This window comes from Marmota marmota, unplaced genomic scaffold, assembly GCF_001458135.2.
Source record: "Marmota marmota marmota unplaced genomic scaffold, marMar, whole genome shotgun sequence".
NCBI lineage: Eukaryota > Metazoa > Chordata > Mammalia > Rodentia > Sciuridae > Marmota > Marmota marmota.
The window spans coordinates 29,635,351-29,641,988 of record NW_026000185.1 but is presented as its reverse complement, the minus strand read 5'-3'; positions in this window follow the sequence as shown (position 1 = coordinate 29,641,988).

Sequence of the window (6,638 nt, the reverse complement as noted above, 5' to 3'; positions counted from 1 at the left end):
ATTGTTGTAATACCAAAAAGCTCTTCTACCAGTTAGTAAATTGCTGCCAAATGTTTCCTAAGTGGCCCCCTGTCCACTTTCCTGCCTCCAGGCTACCAGTCCTTCTTCTTATTCAGCAACTAAAGAGTTAAGACCCAGAACAGCTGTTGACCTTCAAAAACTTGACTTTGCGCTAAAGTCGGTGTCTGTTCTAATTGGCTAGTGGCCATTGGGCAACCAGCTGCTAAATATTTTGAATATCACCCCTAGCTGTAGCCACAAAAAAAGAAAAAGCCAAGTAGGTGTGGTAAATTGGTTGCAAGAAATGGCCTAACACTGAGTTGAGGTTTTGGCTTCTGCTTGAAGCATTGGCAGGAACTAAATAGATGGGCGTGCCTGGGTTCTGCTTGATTTGTGTAGCAAAATAATTCCTTAGTTCAATGAACAAAGATTTAAATCAAGCCAGCACACTACATACTGTCACAATCTTTCTGGCCATAACGATTCCTGAGTCAATTTCTCCCTTAAGGAGGAAGATAGGAACTTTGGAGAAAGTTTGCTTTGACATTATTCAGTTCAACCAAAGATTGACAGAACTTGAAAAAAATAACAGAGGATTATCTCAAGCTTAGGTGGGCATTTGATATGCTATCTTTTGATTTATGAAAATGTTTTCCTCTGTTTCTCTTTATGCACTCCCTTAGAAGGTACGTCAAAAGTTTTGATACAAATTTCTTCTCTCTCCATAGGTTTTGCTTCTTCCAGATTGCTTCTGATTATTTATTTATTTGTTTAATTAATTTTGATCTATGCATTTCAAAGAAGAGGTTTTCCTAAGAAACACTGGAGATGCTTGGGTGGGAACTTAATTAAATGCAAAAAGTTGATTGACAGCTCTGTATGCCTGGATGAAATTTTTCTTTTTCTTTTCTGCAGTACTGGGGATTGAACCCAGGGGTTCTCTACCACTGGGTTACATCCCAGATCTTTTCATTTTTTAATTTTTGAAACAGGATCTCCCTAAATTGCCCAGGCTGGCCTTGAACTTGTAATCCTCCTGCTTCAACCTCTAGAGTAGCTGGGATGACAGGTATTGGTGGGATGACATCAATTGATGGGATGACATCAGGTATTGACTGGATGACACTGTATTTGGCTGAAGCTTTTCTTTTAGTTCTCTGTAGGGCAATTCAGCTTTAGTCCTTTCTATGGAAAAATTCCAAAGTCAGTGTCTTTAAGTCTATTCTCTTGGCTAGTTGTATTTCCCAGGAAAAACACTTGTAAAATCCTGCCTGGAGGATATAGGTCCATGTGGCTATGCATCTGGCAGCTGGGGGTGGAGGTAGTCTGGGAGTCTCAATATTTGATGCATTTGCTTTCTTTAAACCCCCATATTTTTAGTAAGGTGTTCGCGTCCTCCACTGGGCTTGTGTCCCACAGTCCAGAAACCCTCTGTTTTGCCTTCTCCAGGAATAAATCTCTAATCTTGTTCAAGGAAGATACAGTCCATCAACTACCAGTGGGTGTAGAATAAGGAGGGAACCTAGTAGCCTGTTGTCTTTTTTAAAAACTTGAGGTGAAATTCACTTTAAAAACTAACCATTTTAAAGTGTACAGTTCAGAGGCATTTAATCTATTCACCACCATCTCTACCTAGTTCTAAAACAATCTCATTACCCCCAAAGGATTCTTCATAGACATTAAGCAGTCACTACTCATTCCCCTCTCCCTCAGCCCCTGGAAACCACCAATATGTTTCCCCCCCCAGGGGTGGGTAGGTACCAGGGATTGAACTCAGGGGCACTCGACTACTGAGTCACATCCCCAGCCCTATTTTGTATTTTATTTAGAGACAGGGTCTCACTGAGTTGCTTAGTGCCACACTTCTGCTGAGGCTGGCTTTGAACTTGTGATCCTCCTGCCCCAGCCTCCTGAGCCGCTGGGATTACAGGCGTGCATCACTATACCCAGCAATATGTTTGTTTTTTTTTTTGTCAATGGACCTTTATTTATTTATTTTTATGTGGTGCTGAGAATCGAACCCAGTGCCTTACACATGCTAGGCAAGTGCTCTACTGCTGAGCTACAACCCCAGCCTATCCAATATGTTTTTATTTGAAGATAAAGTGATCTGTACCTGGAAAATGAAGAAAATCAACTGAAAAAATAGTATTATAAACAATAAATAAGCTCAGGAGGAGGCTCCATACTATCCTAAGACCTTAATGAGTCACCAGGATTCTTGGGAACCCATCAGAAATCCAGTGGCTGGTCAACTCTAACAGGTCCCTTCTGTCACTGAGCATAGGATTATTTTTCTACTATGGAAGAAATATTTATTCTATATTAGGGTTTCCTTTCCTTACAAGACACACCTTGAACTATTTCACCATTCCTGGAATGGTGACTTTGCAATTAACACAGGGTGGTCCAGATAAAATTTTCACTTCTCAGTGAAAGAAATAAGACAGTTGGCCAGCCATGAACCTTTATCATATTTCCTATCTACCAGAAGCAGCTGGCCTTATAGAACAATAAAGTAGTCCCCTGAAAACTGATCTAGCAGTATCCAGGAGACCACACCTGCAAGGCTGAGACACTGTTTGCAGATAGAGATACAGGATCCCAACTGGGCCTGAAATTCTCCCTCAGCTAGGACAAAGGACCAAAAGCCAAGGGTTGAGGGGGAGAGTGGCAGCTGTCATGATTACCATTCTCTTTTAAAATATTTATGTTCCATCTCCCAAGTCACTCAGGCTCTGTGGACTTAATAGCTCAAGAGCAGGGTATTCCCACCAGGGCGCCCAACTATTTGGTACTCCTCCTGACACTAAGCAATGGCAGTGTCCCCAAAACTGGCGGTGCTGCCCCTGATTATGAAGGGGAAATAGGGTTGTTAGTCCTTGATATGACTTGGGTGGAGTAGAGATGGGAGGAGAATGAACTCCTTGGTTGCTCTTGCAGGCCACACCCAGTAGCAAAAATTAACAGAAAACTACCAGAATGTAATGAATGTTCCGTTTTAGGTTTTTTTTTTTTTTCCCCACTCACTATTGATGGTAGCTAAATTTACCAACTTATTCAAGGTTTCAAGATGGGAAGAAATAACCTTTGGCTCACAAGAAGCTACAGAAGGGATGTTTAAAGTGGACTGCAAAGTCCTGTTTGCATATCTGAATGTGACTTAGTGTGGCCTACTTTTAGGGATGTTGAAGTGCATTTGTGGCTGTGATAACTAAGGAAACCCAGTATTTACTTCTGAGCCCTCTCCTATTCTCTGTCTATATGCAACTTCATCTGGTCCCAGGGCTGTATGTAACTTCCATATACTGATGACTCCTAACCCTACATTCTCAGCTCTGGCCTCACCTGGAAATCAGGACTATACCTCCACCTGCCTACTTTATCACCCCTTTGAAGGCCTCACAAGGATCTCAATATGTCCAAGCAATACTGATTTCTAGATATCAGCATCCCTTAACCTGCTCTTCCTCAGTCTCCCCTTTAAAATAAATGGCACCCATGAGTCACTCAGATGCTTAAAACAAGAATCTAGATATCCTTTCCAATAGGGTAGCCTACTAAACCACATATGGCTATTTAAATTTAAGTTTTAATTAAATAGGAAATGGGAACATAGCTCAGAAGTAGAGGATTTACTTACCATGCAGGAGGCCCAAGTTCAATCTTCAGCATTGCAAGAAATAAAATATAAAAAATTCAGACTCTTATTTTTTTCTTTTTATTGGCACAGTATAACTATACATAACAGTGGGATTTGTTATAATATATTCATACATTCACACAATAAAACAGTATAATTTGATCAATTTCATTCCCCAGTACCTCACCTTTCCCTTCCCTCCCTCCCCCATCAGCTTCTTCTATTCTACTTGTCTCCCTTCAATTTTTTTTTAAATGTTCTAAATAGTTATACATGACAGTAGAATGCATTTTGATGCATTGTACACAATTGAAGCACAACTTCTTATTCCTCTGGCTGTACATGGTACAGAGTCACACTAGTAGGGTAATCATACATATATATATAGGGTAATAATGTCTGTCTCATTCTACCGTCCTTCCCATCCCCATAGCCCCACCCTCCCCTCTGCACAATCCCAAGTTCCTTCATTCTTCCCCACTCCCTGCCCCCCACTAGGATCAGCATTCACTTATTAGACAAAACATTTGGCCTTGGGTTTTTTGGGATTGGCTTATTTCACATAGCATGATGTTCTCTAGTTCCATCCATCTACCTGTAAATACCATAATTTCATTGTTCTTTAAGGCTGAGTAATATTCCATTGTGTACATGTATCACATTTTCTTTATCCATTCATCTGTAGAAGGGCATCTAGGTTGGTTCCATCATTTAGCTATTGTGAATTGTCAATCTCTTAGTTTTACTAGCTACATTTCAATTTTTAACAGCCCTATGTAGCTAGTAGGTACTATAATGAACAGTGAGACATAGAATATTTCATTATAACAGAAAGTTTTGGACAGTACTTCTCTAAAGAGGTTGCCATTGGCTCTTCCTTCTTCACCTCCCACATTTGATTCATTAACAACTGTCAATGATTTTATATCCAAAACATCCCGTGATCAAATTCTCTCCCACTGTTGAAACCGCTTCTCAATTGCCCTACTTCCAATATTACTCACCCACAACCATTTCTCCTACACTGACTAGAATGAATTTTTAAAAAATATTTTTTAGTTGCCAATGGATTTTTCACTTTATTTATTTATATGTGGTGCTAAGGATCGAACCCAGGGCCTCACACATGCCAGGCAAGTGCTCTACCACTGAGCCACAACCCCAGTCCTACTAGAATGAATTCTTTAAAACTGAAAATAATATCAAGTGTTACCTTTGCTTTAATCCTCCAATGGCTTTGTCGCAGAGACTGTGGCTTTATCCTAATATCCCTTCTCCCTTATTTGGTGTTAGAAACTCTGGAACTTAGATAAGCACATGGGAGCCCCAAATAAAGAATATATTTTCCAGAGTATTTGAACTTAGGTGTGGTCACATGACCAAATTATAGCCAGTGAGATGAGAACTAACAGGGTGGTATGCAATTTCTTCCCAGGTCTTTAAAACAGTGGGCTCTTTCCTGCTACCCAACAGGCACGATGACTAAAGCTAGACTAGATCATGAGTGAACATGGGATAGAGGTGAGGCACTATGGAGCAACAAAATGAAAAAAGCCTGGGTCCTAAACATAGTTTGAGGTTTTCCATCATTGTGGAAAATTATATTCTAACTAGATAGCTTCCCATCATACATAGAAAATCCAAACCTTGCTGCTTCAACACAGGAAGCTCCATCTTGCTGTAGGGTTGCAGTTGTTTTTGTATCTGCCTGGGATGCTCTTCCTCCTCAGATGTCATCATGACTGACTCCTTTTTGTTATTCAGGTCTCAGTTTTAAAATCACTGTTTTAGAGATGGTTTCCCACAAGGACCGATGAGACAGTGCATGCAAAATTTTCCTGTGAAAGTTTTAAAATTAAAGTGACATCCTCGAAAAAAAAAAAAAGAGAGAGAGAGAGAGAGATGGCTTCCCTCACCAACCCTCTCCAAATTACCCAATCATTCTCTTTTCCAAGAATTTATTTTAGTTACTTGCATACAAATTATCACTAACTGATGATTCTTCCACTTGTTCTGTGTCTGCTTCTCCCCATCAGAATGTAAATTCCACAAGGATAGAGATTTTGAGCGCTGCACTGCTGTATTTCCAGTGTCTAGAATGTACCGGAAACCCAGCAGACACTCAGTAAGTGTCAAATGAAAAATCAAATACTACTTCACCAAACATGATGATTAAAAGTAGGGTTTAAAAAGCCAAGACTCAGATTCGAATTCCAGCCAGGCCACGTACCAGTTGCATAATCCACTCCAAACGATTTAATCTGTAAAATTAGTATCCTACCTATGACTTTGGGCAGGAATACACGAAACAGCATTATTAAAGCACTCTCTTTCCTTCTCCCTCCTCCTTTCCTCTCTCCCCCTCATATGGCCACTTTTCTGTTATGCGTGTCATTCCGCGCAGCCTAGAGCAAGACTTTGAAATTTGGCGGCAATTATCACAGTCCGCAGGACTAGATTTGCGCAAGCGCAGAACACCTCCTCTACCTCGCGCGCTAACTTTGAGACCTCGACAGCCAATCAAAGTTAGCGTAAGAACTCTAGAGCGGAGAAGTCGCAAAGCGAAACCGGGAGGCGGGCCCTGGTGGAGGCAGTGGCGAGAGTGGGCGGGGACAAGAAAAGGGCACGCACAGTTCTTGCAGCCGGGGTCTCTGCGGGCCAATGGGAGAAGCTTGAGGCCTGAAAGCAGTGGGGCGTGGCTTTGGAGGCTCCGGCAACCGGAGGCTGTCCCAGCTCGGACCAATCATAGTGAGGAGGTGGGAGAAGATTAGCCAATCTACGTGCAGGACAGGCGAGGCAGGGGGCGGTGGAGTCTCGCGCGGACGCCGCCGGCTCCTGAGCTTCTGTCAGGGTTGCTCGGCGTGCGAAGGCGGCGGAGGCGGGAAGGTGGCAGTGGTTGAAGGAGCGATTCCCGAGTTGTGGGGAGGAGGTCGGAGGGAGGTGGGCAGAGATGGTGATGGCGGCCAAAAAGGGCCCAGGTCCGGGTGGCGGAGTC